The sequence below is a fragment of the Pelmatolapia mariae genome, linkage group LG18 (assembly GCF_036321145.2).
Source record: "Pelmatolapia mariae isolate MD_Pm_ZW linkage group LG18, Pm_UMD_F_2, whole genome shotgun sequence".
Lineage (NCBI taxonomy): Eukaryota > Metazoa > Chordata > Actinopteri > Cichliformes > Cichlidae > Pelmatolapia > Pelmatolapia mariae.
In genome coordinates, this window is record NC_086243.1 from 37,337,721 (window position 1) to 37,352,691 (window position 14,971).

A 14,971-nucleotide genomic window follows, 5' to 3' on the forward strand; every position below is an offset into this window, starting at 1 on the left:
CACTGACAGCCTAACTGGATGAAACCACACGCTTTACTGCCTGTTTCAAGTTTGTTTATTGTTTTGTATTAGTTGGTTATGTGGCAGCCAAATGTTGTGTCATTTGGTTTAGCTAAACCAGTATTTAACTTCCCCGTGTGTCAGCAGGCCAGTTTGTCTTATGTTTGCTGAATTTCGTTCATTGTTATCTTGAGTTTAGTTTATTGAGTTGGCCTCTTTTATTGCCTGTTGAAGTTTTTTGGCTTTGTTAAATATATTTTCATATTTTTGGGTCAATAAAACCCTTTTTTTGAATGAAACACCCGTGTCCTTTATGCTTCGCTGCTCGGTCCCTGACAATGATCATAAACTGACCTCCCAGCCCTTTGTTGCTGGTTTCAGTCACTGTGCAGAGGCTGGAAACCTGCAGTCAGCTGAGTGTGCGTATGTAGCTGTTTGTGTTATCTATGCTAGAGACGAGAGCCAGTCCGTCCACCCGTAGCCTCCACCCAACACCATCCACCAAGCCTGGAAACTCTCCTCAAAGCTGCAGGAAAAGCTCAGAGCCTGGCAGAGCAACCGGTGCAGCCCAGGCCTGACCGCACACTGGTCCCACACTGACAGCTGGGAGCGAAGTAAGGAGACAGGTGAGTCAGACAGGAAGAGCTGCAGCGTCTGCTCAAACACTCTGCTGTCATTCAGGCTTCTTTACATCTGGCTCAGGTGTTGCTCATGATGCAGCATTTACCTGCAGGGCGCGTGTGCAGCAGTGATGTTCAGACAGTCACATGATCACAGCCTGACGATTGTCCAAGGAGCAGTAACAACAGCTGGAGGACAGTCCCGTGGGAGTGTCCCCAAGAGGACCCCTGTTGTTGGCTGGTCCACCATATTATCAGCCAGCGAGGGGAGGTGCACTGTTGTTGTAAACACAAGCACACAAACATGACATGAACCATGAAAGTTACGGTTGATTTCAAGAAGTGAAAAGGACAAACTGACTGAGCACCCTCCATGTGTCTGTACCCAGGGGGCGCTAAACCCTGGGTACAGACTTCCTAAGATCCACAAAGAAGGAGCCCCACTCAGACCCACTGGCTGTGGCTGGATCCCAATTCATGGTCTGCAGCCTTAAAGTACGCAGCCTTAACGGTCCACAAGGGCCGCGTACTCAAAGACCGCTAAGGCCGGAAGTGCGAGGCTTGTGAAATGGAACGGTCTAGCCTCCGTCGCGCTGCCCAGGTTGCCTAGCAACCATGATACTAACAGCTGGAAACGTGTCATACAGCTTTGTTTGACAGAAATGAAGGAGAACATATTTTGTTCATTTGTTTCTACGTGAGCTTTGTGTGATTAGTTGAGTATCTGAGGCTGAGACCACAGGACTGTAAAACATGATAGTTGGGCTTCATTTCTGTACTGAACAGTCGTTTAAGATTAGCTAGTAAATAACAATTAGCTGATGTTGTTCATGAGACTAAAGTCAGTGTAAATATAATATGGCCAATATTATAGTTATTATATTAATCATTATAAGTTATTACAGCAGTGAGCTTGAACTCTCAAATCACTTTTATTGTCACATCACATGTGCAGGTACACTGGTACAGCACATGTGAGTGAACTCTGTGTCAAATACTGAGCTTCAGTAAAGATTCAAGTTGCAGTTATTTATATTTCCTATCACCTTAAATCTTCACTCAAAGACAAATATCTTTGACAGTGCATATATAGGTGTATTATATATAAGAGACAAATATTGTTCGTTTAATATGTTGGCATTACTAAATTTGGCTCAATGCTTACATATATGTGTAAAAAGAAAATGTACGAGCTGTGATAACTGTTTCTGATAGAATGAAGAGTAGACTGATATATGAAATATTCCTTTATTGGGTGAGAAAATCAGACCATGTCATAACTGCTTTAAGTCATACAGAATAGATATCAGAGCCTTAAACAGGCTGACTTCTGCTAAATGCACTGTAAAATGTAATATTGTGTTTAATTAAAAATATTAAATAGGCTGAACTCAATTTTTATCAATTTGTTATTAGAACTCAATTTAAATAAGTTACCAGTACTTTTTATGCATAAACGCTGATAAACTCGATTAATTTGAGTTGTCTTAACTTAGAAAAACTAAGTAAGCTGGAAGTTTTGCTTCTCAGTGCGGAAGGATGAAAGATGTGTTTTGAAAATGCCACGTGACTACCGTCCTCCTCCCTCGCGGATCAGTCCGCATGTTCACGGTGCATTTGTTATGGAATATGTTGAGCAAACCTGGAGAAGCTTCAGCTCAAGATATTATTGTTGTCATTACTGTGGATCTTTACCTGATACACTGACTTGGTGAGTAAATGTTTACTCTTATTCAAACTGATTTTGTGGCTTCTCTTAGTTTAGCACCAGGTTTAAAATCTTGCTAGCTAGTTAGTGTTAGCCTAGCGTTGCTGCTGCCGCTGGGCTCATGTTACTTAAAAATTAACACCACAGCCTTAAAAACCTTACATAAAACTATGTCGGTGAAATTTTCTGTTGATTGTTTGAAATAAATAAGTGAGATAAGAGCCCAGACAAAATTCTTTGGGAGGTGCAGCCGTTAGGGGTGGGATAGGTGTGGGGGGTGGATAACAGAGCTCTCCGAAAACGTGGAAGCACTTTTGCAAATATGTGATATTTTGATAAATTAAGTAGATATTTGAGCATTACACAGCTACATTCTCCCCTGAAAATATCTTAAAAGGTTATTTTGTGACCCAGAAAGGGTAGTCTGGGGAAAAGGAGGATCGCATTTGTCGGCCACGGTTGTCGGAGCCTGTGCGCACTTGTAAGCGCGGCAATGGCGGAGGAGCGCGGCTAAAAAACTTATTACTTTTTCTGGGTCACAAAATAAACTTTTAAGATATTTTCAGGCAAGAATGTAGCTGTGTAAAGTTCAAATATCTGCTCGATTTATCAAGACATCACATATTTGCAAAAATGCTCCGACGTTTTTGGAGACGTCTATTTTTTCATGCTTTGTGGCAGCTTTTGAACATCTGTGGCATCTATTAATGTCAAATCTAGCCTTTATTTAACAACATAAGCAAACTCTATGTTACAATGATTGCACAGCCATTAAGGATCAAATCAGTTTCTGAAATATGTTCTGTTTTTTCTCCCTCTGCTTGCTTCTTACTGTCTTTGAGGCTCGGGACCAGCACTCCTGCTGTTGGACAGAAAGACATCAACTCAGTGGTAAGTGTTTTGGTTTTCCAATATATTAGCAACTGTCAGTGACATTTATATTAATCAGGCTGAACTTTAATCATACTTTAGATCAACCTGTTTTACTTATTGTTGTATTTGTGCTTTGGTTTGGGGAAGTTGTTTCTTTACTGATCTCCAAAAGTTGAATCTGTTCATCTGGACGTAGCGTTTTGTGGAAGAAACGTCCAGATGAACAGATTCAACTTTTGGAGATTTACTTTCCTGGATGATTGAGAATGCATCAAGACGTTCTTTACTGATCTTTTCCTGTCTTCTGTTATTAGACTTGAGATATGACTGCACTATGCTGTTGCTGGTGACTCCAGTTAATTCTACAAGACATGCTGTGTAAGTAAACAAACAACAACAGTTTGGTCTGCATTTCCTGAAAGATCACATCCCAAACTTAGTTTAGAGGGTCTACACTGTATATAGTGAAGTCTGCAAGTTTTCTAACAGCAAAATTTGTTTTGTGCCCAAATCATTTTGCACATCATTAGAATGAAAGTTATTGGCCATGTTTGCATAGCCCTTTTTAAAATGATGCTTTCATGACATTATTGTGTGTTGTGTGGTGGTCACGGCTATCCAGACTGACAATTTGGGACATTGAATGTCACCTCTCCGGTGGGGAGGGAGCCTGAGATTGTCTAAATTGGAGTCTGTTTTATACCAAAAGCAGAAAAAAATGTTTTAAGAAAGCAATTAAGTTCATGTTCCAAAAAATATGATTGTTTGCTTGCAGGACACCAGGAGAGATGAGTCCTCCGTCACAGATGGTGTGGTCAGTGAAGATGGTCGCCTGCAGGTTCAAGCTCATTGCATCTCCAACCCACATCCACTGCCACTGTACGTAAGGGAAGTTAAAGACTTTCTTCTGCACCTACATTTGGATCACCTCGATCCATGACAGTCATTCAGGCAGTAATGCCTGGACTGGAAACAAGCATCCTTAAAATATTACAACATTCCAGCTCATGTGTTGGAATGAAAAACAAATGTGTTGTTTAAATTAGAGACTGCACTTGTGACAGAACAATAAATATTTTATTTTGATTATATAAATAATGTAAGTACAAAACAAACTTGTGGTAGGCCTAAACTTATTTTCAGAATAATTACATCTGAGACTTTGTTTCATTGTAAGATTATAACAGTGATGGCAATATCATTTTTATTCAGCAGAACAGTGTCCAGTATGTTGGCTGTTGTACTTTGTTGTGTTTGAAAATAAAAGTTGGGCTCATTTTAACATCATTACAAAAATTGTTGTTAATTATTTTTAATCATATTCATGGTACCACAAATTGTTTTTTCATTTAGTTGAACTTGAAGTGTTTGTCAGTAGGTAAACAATTAGTATTGTCAGAAAGTCAGAAATATCAAGTTATTCTTAATGCTGCAGACTTGCAATGTATAAGTTGTCCTAACAGTCATCTTAAGTAAGCTGTACTTAGTTTTTTTGAGGCAACGAGTTTCCATAATTTTTTTGAGTTCTGGGAACTAACACGGCTGTACAGTGTACTCAAAATGAGTAAGTTGCCCTAACTTGGTCATCTTACGTAAACTTGATCCAATTTTTTTGAGTTCTGGGAACAAATGAGCTTGTACAGAGTACTCAAAATAAATAAGTTGTCCTAACTTAGTCATTTTTAGCTAAGCTTTACTCAATTTTTTTGAGGCAACGAGTTTCCATAATTTTTTTGAGTTCTGGGAACTAATTAGATTTTACAGTGTGGGTCAAACTGGGCAGAAAGTAAACAAACACATAACATCCTTATAGAATATGATGTAACACTATAGATCAACTTACCTCAGAATATATAAAGCATATAAACAATTACAGCAATATGATGCAACAAACACAGCAGTGCTACTAATCCAAAATACTCAAAGCTTCATAGAACTGAAACAAACATTTATTTTTAGCTCCATTCTGCTGCTGATACATACTTTAGGTTTCTGAATATTAAACTTGTTGCTGCCTTTCATAGTGTGTAACTTGAAGGCCCTGAGTACTTTCTCCCACACTGAAAACACTGGAATGATAACATTATTTGAACATCACCTAATAAGACTGATTCAGGACAGACATTAGTGATGTTAAACTTTCCTAGCAGTCCTTCACAAACAGGGAACAGTCTGTCTATTCTCTCCATCTGTCAGCTGCTGCTGGCTCTTCCTCCTCCTCTTCCTCACACACTGCTGAGTTTGTCCTGGTGGATCATCAGGGGTGCAAAGCCTCACAGATGATGTGCAGCAGTGGGTCCCTCAGTCTGTCCTCACTCTGGACACTTGCAGTTGTCACACAAGGAAATCAAATGTGTGATAAGCTGCAGGATTCAAACACAAGTGTAACTTATAAATACATGTTCATACTTTTATTCCACAATCAGAGAGAAAGAAACAGAGAGAGAGTGCAGGACAGACAGACAGGTGACAGTCTCAGGTGTATACACTGCTACAAAACAGCACAAGAGAAGGAGGATTTAGTGTTTGTGTTATTACGAGTGCTAAACAAGAAGAGTTCCCAGATGGTCCAGTGGACACATGTGTGACTCCTGTGATTAAAGCATCTTTCTTTCAGCTTAACGAGTGAACCGTCAGCTCGTTCAAACACACGTTAAAGTCCGTTTGGCTCGACACCACCGAACAGAGGCAGCAATATAACATAGCTAACATTAACAGTGCAGTGAATCCTGCTTGTGCCGTGATATTCAGGACTGCAAACCGAGCAGCATCACTGACTTTCAGCTTGTTGTGTTTGTGGATATATGACTGACTTTAATTATCCATAAAATCATCACATTCTCTGTAAGATTAAGGTCGACTATTGAACGGCGTATATTTGAAAGTAGAGGCTTTAAAACCAAGTTAGTACAAACATCACTAACGTCACATAACTTTGCCGACATGTGGCCAACAGGAATGTTTTAATGTTCTTCATTATTAAACATTCGCACATAAATAAGTGACATAATATTCAGTACTTACTTTTGACAGTTCACTCTTCGGCCGCTCCGCTTCAGCCGTCTGCCGTATTTAAATTATCCACACCCACCGCCGCGCTATGAATTGTGGGATATATGGGACCATGAAGCGTGCACCGGACCACGCTTGATATTTGGGGAAATCGACGGCGCATTTGGAGTATACTTCGGATTGGGACAGCCGTCGTCGCGTCACTGTGACGTAATAGGTCTCAAAATGCGTACTTCAAGCGTGCGGTCGCTGGATTGGGACACAGCCCTTGAATCGGGATACAGCCTCTGTTAGCAGCATAATCTCAGCCACTTACAACATTTCCAAACACCTCCCCACCATCCCAGCGCCCCCTGTGGGGAACACACTGCATCAACTCCACCGACCTCACTGACAAGATCCAGAAACTCACCCTGGATCCAGATGAAACCATAGCGCTCTCTGATGTGGTCTCTCTCTTATTATAATAATAATAATGCAGATAAGAGGCAAAGCAGGCGAGTGCTGTGACACTGATACCAATAGATGCTGCTGTAAGGTCAAGGAGAATGAGGATGGAGATGAGTCCAGAGTTAGCTGCAAGCGGAACATCATTGGGGATTTTTACCTGAGCTGTTTGTGTGAGAAGAACGGGAACCAGACTGAAACTGTTCGTTAGTTATTTCCACTGAGGTGTCCATGAACCTGTGCAGCCACCATCTTTTCAAGAATTTTGGCTATGAAGGCAGATTTGAAACTGGCCTGAAATTATTTAGATTGGAGGGTCTGAATCATTCTTTATCTGTATTGGAGTTATTGTTGAGTTTTAAGAGAAGATGGAACAGAACCAGAGATAAGAGAGGAGTGTACGATGTTAGCGATCAGCTCGTGTGATTAGGTGGAGGATCAACAGGGGCTCTACGACTCTCTTGGGGACCCTCCCACAGGGTTAAATCTGGGACTCTCCGCCAGTCGCTCTTAGAACTGAAGAAGCTTCTCGGATGAAACGTCTTTAAGAAACTTAAAGAAGTCCAGACGCTTTTCTTTCCGAGCTCCTTAGGCTACGACGCGCTGGAGGACTGAGAACCTTCACAGACAGCCTGAGGATGATTTCAGTGTTTCTCCAAGCTAACGTTCCTCTGTCATTAAAATCCACAAAGACACCGTCCACATCCACAAGACAGCAGTGTGAACACTTTCCCCAAACTGAATGTCCACAGAAGCACGACCGGCTCCACAGCAAGGCCTCATTAACCTTTCTCAGGTGAGACAGCATGGAGGTCTTCTTACTGTCGCCTTCACCCAGAATGTACAATCAAAAGTTTAAGACCACCAAAAATCACATTTTGCATGTTTGGATCTTAACGAGGTTCCAAGTTGAGCTTCAACCTGCAACAAGAGGAAATGGGAGTGAGACAAAACACCTTTGAACCTTGTTTTTGGAACCTCGCAAAGACCCAACCATGCAAATATGGTTTTTGGTGATTTTTCAGGTGGTCGTGAACTTCTGATGGGGACTGTATTTGCAAACTCTTTGCAGTCTGTCCAAAGTCTGAATGAGCAAACATGCAGCCTGCTGTTGAAAGGGACTGTGCCGTGGGTACTGGCACGTCTCACCTGGACTCTCAGTGTCTCTGGTCCATGCAGTAAGTATCACAGCACCACTGTTTCCTCCACCTCAGTTAGTTTATCAGACGAGCTGCAGCAAAGACTGATTATTGATGCTTGAGTCCGCACAGAGATGCAGGAGCTCATGTTACAACCTGTTTTTGGTCTTTCACCTCAGTATTTTTAATTTCTCCCTCACAATTGAAATCACACGTTTCTATCTTGTTCTTACCCCAGTGCTGACGGAGCTCTACCGCACACCGCGGAGGTGGAGCACACTAGCTCGACCAAAACAAACCTGCACCTCTAGGTGTAGGCGCTCTCTCTCCCTCTCTGCAGGGCTGACCAGAGGACAAGAGACGGTTGCCATGGTGAAGTGGGAAGAGTGGTCTTCATACGGCCACAGGGGGCGAAGATGAGCCGAGACCCAGTTTGACCCAGTTTGAACCCTTTTAACCAATCACATTAAGATTGCTGACAGCCTGGGGGTGGCGCTCTATGTCCCTGCTGAGCCGAGGAACAGACATGGCGCCATTTTTGACTCCAAACTTTAACAGCTTAATAAGTTTAACAGAAGATCTTCTCTCGTGAAAGAACCAACAAACTGGTGCCGACAAAGACCATCGACCGGATAAAGAGAACCGAGGCGGCCCAAACGGAAAGGCAGGAACCACGTGGTGTTGTTAAAGCTTCAGTTTGGTTAAAAATCCCGTCAAGAGCGACCGATCGGCGGCCGTCGGAGAATCCTCAACAGTCGGAGTGTGTTCGCTGCAAAGGTCGAACTTTGGACTTTTTAACTTAAAGAAAGGAAATAGTTGTTTTTTTACTTCACCTTTGTGTTGGTGTGAAAGTCCAATCGAGGAATTGATTTTCCCGTTCAGCCAGAGAGTGAGATTACCCACAATGCACCTCTGTGATATTCTGCATATTTATAGTTGAGCTGTTGGTATATATTGGAGCTATCTTTGTAACATGTTGTATTATTTCAGTTCATGTCGTTCAGTGTGACGGTGAGCACACAGGGCTGTAATGTGACTTTGTTCTGTTTGAACATATTCGGCTCATCACAGCGGCGCTACAGTGAACTGCTGCCAGCTCAAGCTAAAGGACTATCTGGCTCCATCCGGTGGAAGATCAGTGATACTGCACCCCGCAGGTACTCATAATACATAACAGAAGGAATAAGTAAAAAATAAGAATATAATTTGGGTATAGGATAAAAAAAAGAACATCAATTAATTGATTACATAAAGACTGAAGTAATAATAAAGTATAAACAAATATTGATCCGCTCTCGCCCAGCAGGCTTCAAGCTGGGGTCCTCTACCAGAGGCCGGGGAGCCTGAGGGTCCTGCAGTATCTCAGCTGTTCCTAGGACTGCGCTCTTCTGGGCAGAGATCTCCGATGTTGTTCCCGGGATCTGCTGGAGCCACTCGCCTGGCTCAGGAGTCACCACACTGGGACCATTGTTACCTTCACCCTCCAGCTCTTCTCTGAGCGCCTGGTTCTTCTGCAGCTTCTCATATTCCTTCTTCCTGATGTTGGTATCACTACAGCTGTCTTCCTCTGCTTCTCCACCACCACTATGTCCGGTTGGTTAGCCATCACCAGCTTGTCTGTCTGTATCTGGAAGTCCCACGGGATCTTAGCTAACCACCACCCAGGGGGCGTCTCCAGGCCTGCACCTGTGGTCTTGCCCGGTGTGACAGACCCCAGCTTCGTGGATCTTGAGCTCAGAGCTGCCATGATTACTGCCTCTGTCTCTGTTTGTCTTAAACAGCTCAGCTGTCTGATGGAGGTGCATGCTGTTACTGAAACAGTGAAGCCCTCTGTTTGTCACAGATCATTTAAGTCAGATTATAATGCATTAGCTTTACTGTTGTGATTTGGTAACATGACTGTTTCTGTGCCGGAGGCTGGACAGCCTCACTGTAGCTCGTTAGCGGCCGTTGTAACTGCTCGTGAAGGTTTTTTATGTTCGAAGTAGAATAAAGGGCCATGCTCCAACTGATGTTTAGCCAGTATTTTAATCTTCTTTTCACCAGCAAACACTGTGAAAAACTATGGTGAAATGATCAATGAAAAACACGGATATTACATCAGCAGAACAAAAATTACAACTCAAATAAAACATACACACAAAGTAAATGCACCGACATACTGTGTGCGCCTTTATACTGAACATTCATGAGCAATTGTAGTCCATATCTTCTATATTTCCACCTTTTACACAAGCCAGCATTCTCTTTCTGGCTCGAGCCTTCAGTCTCTGGTGACATGTGCGCTTAATTGAGCATCACCCCAAAGCATGCGCACCACAAAGCGCCACACTCAGGTCCACCAGTAGGTGGCGACAACACAACACGAATCCAGATTAAACACCAAATTTTGAACACTGCAATCACATAATAATTACATTTCAATGCCACCGCTACAGCCGTGTCATTCAGCGTTCATGAACCGCTTGCTTTTGAAAATACGTGAAAATATGAAATGTGTAATAACATTTGGATTATTGGAAAGTCTGATAAAAGTATTTCTTTTTAAGCTCCAACGTTTCTGAAAAATGATGTCAAATGTTTTTCATGATGTTAAAAGGCTGGAGTGGTAAGTTAATGAAGTCATTGTATTTTCCTGTGTGGATGTTAATCCTGGCTTATTTGATTGATAATCGTTCATGTTTGTTTACTCGGACACATTGGATCAAACTGTTAATGAATTTATGCTTTCCTTGGACACATTGTGGCAGAACTTTGATGTTCCACCACCAACATCATCATCATCACCCAGTTGCAAAACAGACAGACGCACACATGGAGGTCAAAGAAGACGGGCAGCTGGAGCCAATCAGGAGCTTCACGCTCATCAGCATCAGCCTGGACCTCGACACAGGTGACGGCCCGACAGTGATGTGTGACCAGTAAAATGGTAAATGGCCTGTATTTGTATAGCGCTTTACTTACTTTACAGTACACGGGTGTGTGTGTGTGTGTGTGTGTGTGTGTGTGTGTGTGTGTGTGTGTGTGTGTGTGCGCGCAGACAAACCTCTGCTGACAGGAAGTCATGGCTGCTCCATCAGGAAGCTGTCAGACTATAATCTCCATGACTGTGACAGCACGGTGGTGGAGTGGGTGGAGCTAGTGTTTGGATTCCTGCATCAGGATTGGTCTCTTCTGGAAGCACCAACTAAGGAACCTTCACGTCATCCAGCAGCAGTCCTGAAAAATGGCCACCATCTTGGATTTTCATGTGGCTAATCAGACAAAACTAAAGCACGTCAAAGGTCCACGCCGGCGCTCGTGTCACGTGTCGCACGATTCGGTTTGACGCGATCTCCTCCAAGATTGCGCTGTGTGAGCACGCCCCCTCCTGGTCATGTCCCAGACCTCCTCACATCAGCTCTGGTCGTTGGGTCCAGCACAGAGAAGGTCGTGGCACTGACATCCACCTGCAACAAACAGCCAATGAGATGAGTCCAAAACCTGCAAGTCATAATGTTAGCGCTGCCGTAATCACCTGAACTCATCGTCACACCTGCTCATACCGACGCCCTGTGTCCTTCAGAGCAGTGCATGCTGGGATGCAGAGAGACATTCAGACTAAACACTTTCCATCCATTCAGAGAATGTGACATCACTTCCTGCTGATTAATGCCTGCCCTTTCTAATAGGAAGTGTTCTGCTCCAGTCTGCAGCTGTACGGGCTGAATGAGACAGTCGGGGCCAGAGGCAGGAAGTGGACCGACGTGGTTCAGGAGACTTACCAGGACTTCCTGGGTCACATGACGCACCTGTCCAACCTCAGGTGCAACCCCGCCGACCCCAAGGACCAGCTGGTGTCGGCCTGCTAACGTGAGGTGCTTCCTGCATCACTGTGACTCCTCCCCTTCAGAGCTTTCAGCTCCACCTGGATCAGTTCCAGCTGCAGGTGTCTGACCTGGACTGGCGACTGGTGTCTGTGCTTAGCCAGGCCCCGGAGGACTGCGGGGAACCGCTGTCCGCAGTAAAGGACTGCTCCAGTCTGATCCAGTTCAGTCCAGTCTGATCTGGTTCTGTGTTGCAGCTGGTGAACATGTTTGGTTTTGTCCTGGACCGCCCCCTGTTCCAGCACCACCTGCGCCCTCACCTGGCACGGCTGGTGAAGCTGGTTCTAATAGATCTGGATCAGACCAAGCTGCTGTTCTACCGTCAGAGGAAGGAGGCGGAGACGTTCGGCAGAGTCAGCCCGACCGCCGCTGCCCGACTCAGCTGGACTCAGCAGCTCCGCCTCCAAGCCCAGGGCACCATGGAGGGCTACAACAATGTAAGGCTGACACACAGACTCACACGCACACAGCCCACTCAGGCTCCTCCTCCTCCTTCCTTCCTGTGTTTGGTGTAAACCTTACAGCTGTAAATAAAAGATGGAAAGGTTGGGCTCTCCAGGATGGTAGAGTTTGTGACTGAGATGCTGACTGCTGGTGACCTTTGGATGAACTCTGCATTTGTCCCAGCTGCCGTTCCATGGCCGCTGGACTCGGCAGGTAACAGTTGTGTCCTGTTCAGGTGTGCTGACTCAGGTGAGTCCCGGCTGGTCCAGCAGAGGTCTGAGAAGCTCATGGACCTTCTGTAGGACTTCAGAGGCACCGTGAGGCCAGAGTGGAGCTGTGAGCTGGATTCAGACGCCAAATTCATCCTCAAACATCCTTGCAGAGCTCGAGCTCGGCTGCAGCCTCAAGGTGAGTCAGACCCAGAGCACGCACACCTGTCTGCTGGCTTCTGAATGGCTGGTACTGAAGCTGGGGTCTGAAGTCAGGTGCACCAGGGGGACTTCTCACCTCACCTGTGTGTACAGGTGCAGGCGGTGCTGAGCGGCATTGGGGCTACATTGTTTGCAGTCAGTCTGCAGCTACAGGAAACAGGAAGTGTATTTGAAGGGTCAGGGGGCGGCGACCTGTCACACCTCATGAGCACCATCATCAGCGATGTTTACGCCACAGCAAGTCTGCCGCTCCGGATCTCTGTGAGTCGCAATGGCAACTACCAGGTGACCTGATATCACTCTTGCATGCACACCTGTTCTCTCACTCGTCTCTCCCTTTCTGCATGGCTCACCTGTACGTGCCTCTGCAGGTGTCTCTGCAGCAAAATCCAGAGCTCTCTGTGCTGGAACAGGAGTTGATCACGTGACGCAGGTGAAAGAAGAGGCAGAGCTTCTGAGGGTGGGGCTCAACACATATTCTCAGCTATGGTGGAGCGACAGAAGGTTGGTGTTTCAGGAGTTCCTCACATACGGCTGACAGCTGTGACCCAAGGAGCCGAAGCCCGCTGTGACTCCGCCCACCCTGAAGGACTTCCAGAGAGAGGCAAAGGCTCACCTGTCCAGACCTGTTCATTGGCCAGCTGTACAGCCGCACGTGTCTGTTTCAGATCGAGGTACTGGACAGACTCAGCACACAGGTGAGTCACCTGGAGACTCTCTGCTGTCCTTCATCCGCTCACAGGAAGTGAACCCGATTCATTCTGAAGCGCCACGTCGCACGAACGTAAACGTCTTCTCAGCGTCCAGTGATGTCACTGACAAACACGTGCATCTGAGCCTGTGGCAGGTGTGACTGAAGCAGAACACGCCCCCTAACAGACGAGTCGGCCCGCCACACCCTTCAATGTAAAAGCGTGGTCTGTGTGTTTGGTGGCAGCTGAGCGAAGGTTCCTCGTCTTCCTCGCCCCTCCCCCTCACAGAGACCGTCCTGCTGCTGGAAGCTGCAGCCCAATGTTGTGGGATTTCTCTTTAGTGTATTGTCCTTTAATGTATTGTCTTGCTTTCATGTTACTTAGTTTAGTATGTCTGGTTCACACCTCATTCACGCTGGGAAACAGACGGTGAGAAACTGGTGAATGTCTCCCAGGATGCGGAAGCTCACACAGGAAGGCTTGACCCCAGAGGGGGGGAGATTCACACAGGTGATAGAGAGTCTGTCTGTTTAGAGCCAAGGTGTGAACTGCAACTGTAAAAGCCTTTTGTTCTGTGACTGTGTATAAAAAGGACCTGAACTGTTCATTGTCAGAGACGACTTTCAGTGCCCCCTGACTGACGTCCCTCCTCATGCATGAGATAGCTGAAATAAAGGTGTTGTTACAACTCATCCCGTCTGCAGGCTTTGGTAATTAAAATTTCCACAACACCAACATCTGGCTGCACAGCTGGAGGTGAGCTTGTTTGTGTCCATCAGTTAAACAATCTACAGAAAGTCATTCAGGAGAAGAAGAAAGAGCCTCCATCAGCTCATATTGATCGGGTGACATCACTGTTATTGATATCTGATTAGTTATCCTGTAAACTGTAGAGGTCATGTGATCAGCTGTATCCATGGCGTGTTCGTGTGTTTCAGTGTTGATGCACACACTCGGCCTTCCAGAACTCCACCTGCAGACCTCCTGCCTGCTTACCTGTGCAGGTGTTTGATGTCAAAATATCAAACAAATTATCAAAATAAAAGCCCCGTGATCATCTGTGTGTGCGGCTCTGTGACGAAGGTGAATGTTGAAGCTCGGGCAGACCGGGCGCTGGTCAGGTACGATCTCACCTGTGTGTGCGGTGCACAGGTGAGTGAGCTCAAGCGTAGATTTGAACTCTGACCTCTGAAGCTGTGGCGTCAGCGTCACAGCCACAGCTGTTTCACAGAGGTTTTCACAGACAGGAGTGTGTGATAAGGAGAAAGTTCAGGCCACTGAATAAATCGTTTGGACCAGAGTGCCAGGATCATCATCTTTGATGTTAGTTTATCTGTGGACGTCTGCGGCTTTCAAACCTCCATCTTTACCATCTTTGATCAAACAGGCGTGTTTCATGCAATGAGGCTGAAGCGTTTGTTCATTTGTCTGGAATGGCAGCATGTCAGGAAGATACATCTGGATAAACTTTCCATATTTGTTGGATAAAATTCTGTCCACCATGGATCGATCTCTTTCAGTTTGGCCTCGTTTCCTTCAGTTTGTTCTCCACATTTAAGACTGATTTTGTTTTTGGTCCTTTGTGAGATTCCCAAATGTCTCATTTTGTTAACAGTTAACAGGAATGTTACAAACATCTTTTTCTGGTGCATCAGGTACAACAAGGACTTCCCATTTTCTAACATTTAATGTTAAACCAGATGATGATAATAGCAGTAGTGCAGCTGCCTGGGACAGCA

General features: G+C 45.0%; 1 long non-coding RNA gene across 1 annotated transcript; it reads left to right on the forward strand.

The window, feature by feature from the left end:
- Positions 1–2,996: 2,996 nt before the first annotated feature.
- On the forward strand, positions 2,997–4,338 carry LOC134617544 (uncharacterized). Its single transcript, XR_010091540.1, has 3 exons — positions 2,997–3,219; positions 3,516–3,579; positions 3,977–4,338. It is a non-coding gene; the product is annotated as an uncharacterized LOC134617544 (long non-coding RNA).
- The last annotated feature ends 10,633 nt before the right edge of the window (positions 4,339–14,971 follow it).